Source organism: Neolamprologus multifasciatus, chromosome 17 (assembly GCF_963576455.1).
Source record: "Neolamprologus multifasciatus chromosome 17, fNeoMul1.2, whole genome shotgun sequence".
Classification (NCBI taxonomy): Eukaryota; Metazoa; Chordata; class Actinopteri; order Cichliformes; family Cichlidae; genus Neolamprologus; species Neolamprologus multifasciatus.
The window spans coordinates 10613921-10621292 of record NC_140455.1 but is presented as its reverse complement, the minus strand read 5'-3'; positions in this window follow the sequence as shown (position 1 = coordinate 10621292).

Sequence of the window (7372 nt, the reverse complement as noted above, 5' to 3'; positions counted from 1 at the left end):
AGGAGATTGTGGACAACAGACGGGCACCTGAAGGATGAGGGGAGCATGCCAAGCTCCATTGACAGTGCAGGGGGAGTCTGAGGATGACATCATGATTCTGTGAAAGCACAGGAATCAGAAGCTATGGTGGTGATGACAGCAGTTTCCTATGAACATCACCTAATGCTGTGTCACTGTACTGTGTGTCATACGATGACACTCTGAAGACTGCTGGGATCATAACAACAGTAAGATAACTGGACCCAGCACCCTTTCCACAGAGGGGTTTTTCTGCAGAGGATGGACAGTAGAAGAGTTATAAGTATTCCCATCGCAGGACGAAGGCCTAAAGCGAGGTGATGGGGGTTGATAGAGGCCATTTCAAGTGCTTCTGACCACTCCAACTGCCTGCAAAATAGCGGCGAGACCCTCCTGGATACATCAGAGCCACTGCAAAAAGGTTGAGATCCCAGAGGATTCCACTTCCTCCACAGAAATAAACTAGTAGAGGAAAGTTTCACCCTCACTTGGTTGCTTCAGTGGCGAGGGGGAAGTGCTGATTGGGCGCCCGTAGGGAATTGCTCGCACTTCAACCTCCAGCCATTGGCCAACTCTAGAGTAACCAAGTAGTAGGGTGTGACGGACCTGTACGTAGCCATGGGAAGGTGGACCCTCCTGGTTACCTTGACTACGACGCTCACCTTTACAGGACAAAGACAGAATCGGCAAATACAGACTATTATGTCTGCTCTCATATGCCCAGCACGCCTTTGAGACAAATCCAGCAGGCCCAAAATCAGGACTATGTAAGCGATACAAGTGACTGGTTTTCTTGGCTTTACACTGGCTCCTGGTTACAGGTGCTAAAAAGACTACTCATCGGAGTTGGGATATTTCTACTTTTATTTTGTGTCTTTGTAACATGTATACTGCCATGTTTAAAACTCTTGATTAACCGCATAATATTTTCCACTGTTGCTGCATACATAGCCGTGACAAGTGATGATAATGACTCCGACCTGTTGGAACATGAAGACTTTGTGTGACTAATGACAATGTGACAGAAAATGTATAACAAGATGTTACATACTGATATCTCACTTAAATTTATACTGACAACAGGAGGGAATGTCAATGGAAAATTGTACTTAGTAGTCAGTATAATCTTTTAATGATATAAGTTTGAATATGGTAGAATACTGCATGTAATCATTTGTGCTTAGAAGTATGTAGTAGGTCTCATCCTAGGAAGTCTGTAACATTCCAGGATGTTCTGGCTTTCACCCCCACATCCTAGGAGCATGGGAAAAGGTCGTACCTTGTTTTATTGTTTTACGGTAGGATTAACGTAGTTATATCTGTTTCCAGTCTAAGTGGTTTTGGTTTGATGAACTGCTGGACTTTCCAGACCAGCAGTTTTAGGGAAGTCTTTATGGGGTCACACTCTGACCCCCCCCCTCACACACACACACCACACAAGCACCCACTGAAGTGTATAAATAAAGGACCAGGGCAAGTCCTCAGGGCGGGTCTCTGAGTCTCACTCTAGGCTGCCCTTGCTAGCAAGAAAATCTGTGTGTTTCTCCTCTCTGATTCTCTGCTGAAGAAGTGTTTTAGAATATATCTCTTAACAAGGAACTTGACATTTCTCGTTTTTTTTGTTTTTTGTTTTTTTTTTTTTGGGGGGGGGGGGGGGGGAGATGTTTGTTTGTGTTTTAAACAAATTTCACCAAATTCTGAACTCTTCATTGTGTTTTGCCAAAAAGAGTGGGTTGGGGTGGGGGTCTCTTTTCAGACTAAGAGTGCATTTTCTCACTACAAAGAGGAATCAGTGCACTAAAAGAACATCTGTTGATGCTGTGTGACTCGGTATTTTAATGTGAAGCGGCCAAGTGCTTGCCACATCTCCCATCCAGTCCTGCTTTTCTAACTGCACTTCAGCTCAGCGCCATGTCAGTGTTTAAAGCAGTGTTTATGTTAAATAACAGCAATGGATAGGAGTGTGTCAGAAACAATTGTAGCAATTGACTAAAGTATATAGTTGTATATACATACATACATACATCGTGCAGCTTCAGCCAGCATGTCCTCAAATCAGAACAAGAACAGTGCAACCGAAGTCTCTCATCTTTCCTTCAGCTGGTTTTGTCTCTTGTGTATTCTGACAGCTGAAAAAAGGAACAAAATTTGAATTTTCCCCTGAGCAACAGTGCAGCAAGAATCCACAGTTACGAGCGCTGTCTCTTAAAAAAAATAAATAAATTTTTAAAAAGAGTGGTATTTCTGTAATGGCTACATCTGAAGTGTCAGCTCTTGTATTGAAAATCGAAAAGCCTCAATAATCATGTTTTCTATTTTTGTGGCGTGTTGATGGGTGGGTGGGGTGGGGGGCAGGGAGGGAGGGAGCTCCCTTTTTGTTTGCGTCTATTCTCTTTTTGAGAAGAGACCCAAGAGAACAGGAGCAAAGCTGGGGAATGTGTTGTCGGCTGCAACTGTGCATTTCCAATCGCATATGGAGTGACAGACCCAACGTCGTGCTGCGCTTTGCACCCCAGTATGCGCACCCTTGGATAACTGTCTTAAATGAAATGCCACAGTGTTACTGAAAGATACATTGGCGGTCACGGCAAAGTGGCCTCTTTTTTTTCTTCATGGGATTTCTACATCATGCTGTGATATTTGGTGTGACTCTCATAAATCATTCCCTACAACAGTGTTCTCCTCGGAGACTGGCAGTGGCTGATTCTCCTTCTGTAATGCATACATGCACCCAGACACCCCAGTTCAGTTCAAAACGCGGTGACGGTCAAATGCCGTGTTGATTCCCACTTGAGCACGTCTTAATTAGCAGCCCGCGTGATAGGCTGTTTTGTGCTTGCTGTTGCTATTCTTATTAATAAATGTTGGCGTTTTCAGTCCCTGCTTTCTAGGTACGTTTTTGTTTCCTTTTATTTGCCAGCCATACATATAGATCTGTTTACATACATTCGACATGCAGTGCCTTAAAATGCAGAGATTGAAATAAAAATGTAGAACTCACTCTGACTATTCTGGATAGAGGAAAGAGGAGCCCCATGTGACTACCTTGGTACAGGAATTGTCACAGCTGGGAACAGACTGTGGATTAAACTAAAAGTCATGTTTGTGCTTTACCAGGTCATGTGAATGTGTTTGATATAGAGGGGGGGAATTATAACAGCAGCATGGGCTTATGTTCGTCTACATGGATTCTATCTGTACTGTACATCTCCTGCTGAAGGTATCCATGGAGATTTTTTACTTTCATTTCATTAGTTTTGGTAATTTATTATAACAAGGTGTGACTCCGCAATGTCCTAAATGAGATCTGGGGGAGAGACAGCAGCGTGAGAATGGTTTAAAAAAAATCAGAGGTTTTCAGTTGTAATTTTCTTCAAAATCCATTTGTGAAAGAAATTGCAAGCAAAAATTAAAATCATCTGGTAGATGTTTTCCCAACCATCTTTTCAGAAAATGAGAAAAACTGACTTTCTTTCCTAATTATGTTGTGACAGCAATGTAATCGGTGACCAGAAGCAATACTTCATTTGAATAAATGAAAGCTACATTTATGAGCTAGCAGGAGTTAGCAGGAGCTTATTATATATCCTTTATTTATTCAGGTGAAAAGACTCGTCGAGATTAAGAATCTCCTTTTTGAAGAGAGGCCTGGCTAAGAGGGCAGGTAATTGGTTGTAGATGGAGAGCACACAAAGTGCACCACAAGTGCCAGGGTTCACCATTACAAAAACATTTTTTTTCTTACATCATTGTGGATGTTTTAATATAAAAAGAGCCTGTATATTTTCAACCATTAACTACATGGTTTGAGTGTATAAGCACACCAACAGAAAATGATTTAGTGCTGAATAAGATCATTTAGAACTGAAAACATTAGTAATGCACATTAGTGTCAAAGCATGTGCAGTTTGAGAAATATACAGATTTGCATAGTGATTAAAAAAAACTATAGCAATTACTCTCCAGTGCTACGTTTACTTTATTTGTTTCTGTTTTATTCTTTCAGGTACAGAATTAGAGGAATGTAAGCAGCAGCTGCACTTTAAACATATTCCAGTTTATCTAGAGTGCAATGTTTCCTTTTCTGATTCCAAAAATAATTGTAGAGTAAAAAAAAATATATTCTTCCTGGTCTAAGGAGCTTGGAAAGAAAAGCGTCTGGACTTCTTTGAGTTGCTTGAAGACGTTTCACCTCTCATCCGAGAAGCTTCTTCAGTTCTAAGGTCAAATGGCGGAGAGTCCCAGATTTAAACCCAGTGGAAGTTTCCCCCCCAAAGAGGGACAAAGGACCCCCTGATGATCAACATGGTCAACATGAAACTGAAGTTTGAATATCCTTTACTCGGTTTCCTTTATCTCCGTTATTTATTTATGATTGACTAACAAAAAATTTCAAAAAACTCTTGTTTTAAACTAATGTTTTATAGTAATATAAAATATAAACAAAGAAAAGCGTCATTGTGATGTCATGTGATTCCTTCAAACAGACACATTCCTAACAAACTTGTAGGTAATAAAAAAACCAAACATTAAAATAAGGAGCACAAATACAGCCTAACACATTGCAGGTCATTTGGGTAAGATCTGAATAAGTTGAAATTAACTTGAAAACTGAAAATACATCTGCATGTAACAAACACAAACCAAAAGTTTTGAGTGAGCTTACTTCCCTTTCATTCTGTCAGAGTCCTTGTTAAAGCCTAAACTTATTCTTGAAGCTGTTCACTTTTGGTGAGAGCTTAGCACAATCCAGCTCAAGGAAAAGTTTCTGGAATACTTCCAAGGTGTATTTTAGCTCTTTAGGATAGGCAAGATCGACTGCATATGTCAATCCAACAAGCATTGCACATGCTCTTGGAAAATTACCCAGAGCAGGCATAGCTTTCAAACCCTCCAGCACAATGCCAATGTCATCCTCCTCAGATCCAACAGCCTTGATTTTGTAGATTTTCATCCTCTGTTCAGAAAGATCTTGTGACCCACTATCCCCATCAGTATCCTGAAACAACAAAAACATGGGTTTTTCTTACTGTAATTGCACACATGAAATATTTCCCACTTTGACTAACACATATGAATAACAAAAACAGAAACATTTTTCTATTTCAACACTTACACTGTACTCTTTGATCAGTTGATCAATGGACTCCCCAGGGTACACCATCAAGCACTGAATGACCAGATTTCTGGTTATGTTATTGCTAGGATTGCTTGGTGACTGAAAATGACCAAGAAATCCAAAAGTTACCATCATATATGTGACCATTTATTAAGACAAACTGTGAGAATTGGCAGTGTTAATATAAACTGTTAAATATCAAATTATAATCATATGGAACATTATGTGGGATAATTAGCTGATGTTAATGCACATGTGTGGATGCCAGGGCTGGACTGGGACAAAAAATCGGCCCGGGCATTTTGACTAGAGACCGGCCCACCAAAAATGTGACGTCATTCAGGGGTAAAACCGCAAAGGATTCTGGGAACTTGTGGCAAGCAGTACTAGTGCATGCAGGCTTTCAATTGAACTCAGTTACACAGCGATAAAAAGAAGCACAAAAAATGGCAAGAAACTGTTGTATTATTAACTGCAATAGCCGGTGTTGTGCCAAAAAGTGATTGCTCGTATTTAAATTGCTATAAGTAACTTGTTGGCCTATAATATGTGAAACATATGTCAAATGCATACCTCATGGATGACATAAAGTCATATTGAGCTACAAACAACATTAGTGTAACAAGGTAGAAACCGCAATCAGTCTTTGGCATTGACTTTTATATAACCTTTATTTATGCAGTTAAAAAAAAGTCTAATTAACATTAAAAATGTCTTTTGTAAGAAGTAGTTGGACAGCAGAAATGGCTCAAATATTACAATAGTTCTGTAAAAATATTTAAAGTGGGGATAAAGGACCGGATTGGTTATAATGTAAGTACAATAACACAGAGTTGTAAAGATACTTGAAAAAACAGATAATTTTTTAATTCCATATATAGCCCCTTTGTAAACGCTGTTCACCGAAGTCTATTTACCAACATAGATATTACACATAAAAACAAACATTGGAAATCACTTTTTGGCACAACACCTGTTGCATAACAGCCACGGGAAGCCGACGGGTAAAGAGATCGGTTGTTATCGGATTACGTCGTGGAAATTGTTTAAGCCATGTTTCCGAAGTAACAAAGAGCCGATGGATGGCCTATAAGATTGCTAAACAAGGGGGAGGGTGCATCCGACCTCCTCGGCTGTAATTGGTCCAGCCCAGAGTCGATCATGACCAATTGGCCAATCCAACACCTTTCATTGTTTATACCCTTCCAAAAAAAAAATAAAAAAATCGATCGGCCCATAAAAACAAAAAATCGCCAGCGACCCACCGGGCAAATGCCCGGTATGCCCAATGGCCAGTCCAGCTATGGTGGATGCTGACAGACAGTCAACACAAGGGTATTGTCAACATTATATAGGTAAAGACAATTCCGAGCTGACATTCTTCAAGTTGCATGATTTTAGCCATTTGCAACTGTGTGCTTGCCTTGAAGCTTTTAACTAAATTAAATTTATGACTAATATCTCCAAGTTTTTGTGTCGGAAATCTTTAAATTAATCTTTTTAGTAAATTAATTTAATTTAGTCATTTAGTTTTTAATATAATTTAGTTACTGTTGGTAAGAAAGAGTTTTTCCTTCTTAGGACAAAACAAAAAACCCAGCAATACCAGTACTTGTGTGAGTATTTTTACTACTATTTATAATACAGTTAAAACATGAAAACTATAAGTGTGTTGTTAATTATATCAATGTTCCAATATTTCCTGACGTCCTCTTGCACTGACAAAAACATGCAAAAAAGTTAGTTGAGCTATGCACCATGCAAATGAGTCTTGAAATTTGACAACAAAATTCTTTAAATAAAATTCCAAGCTGAAATGTCTATATGGAAAATACCTTGGCTATGATAGCCTGCAACTTCAATCCCATGGCTCCCCCCTTGGAATGGAAAAGGGCCAACAGCTTGGGAATGTATTCATCCAGCATGGACATGAATTTGGGTTCAAGGTGTACCAGGGTGATCCTGTAGAACTCATCCTGCAGCTGAATGACAAAAAGACAAAAAAACAAAACACGATACAGCCTCAGATTATTTGAAACTTGAAACATTACATAAAAAAACACAAAAGCCTACCTAAAATGAATTTGGAACTCACATGAGATGCCTCAAACAAAGCTGGCCATCTGGCTTTGATGTCCTCAATGCTGGGGGACTGGTTGACGATTTCATGTCATCTATGTGCAAATGTTTTTGCCATTTTTTTCTTTTATCACTTTGTTGTTGTCTCTTTTCTTG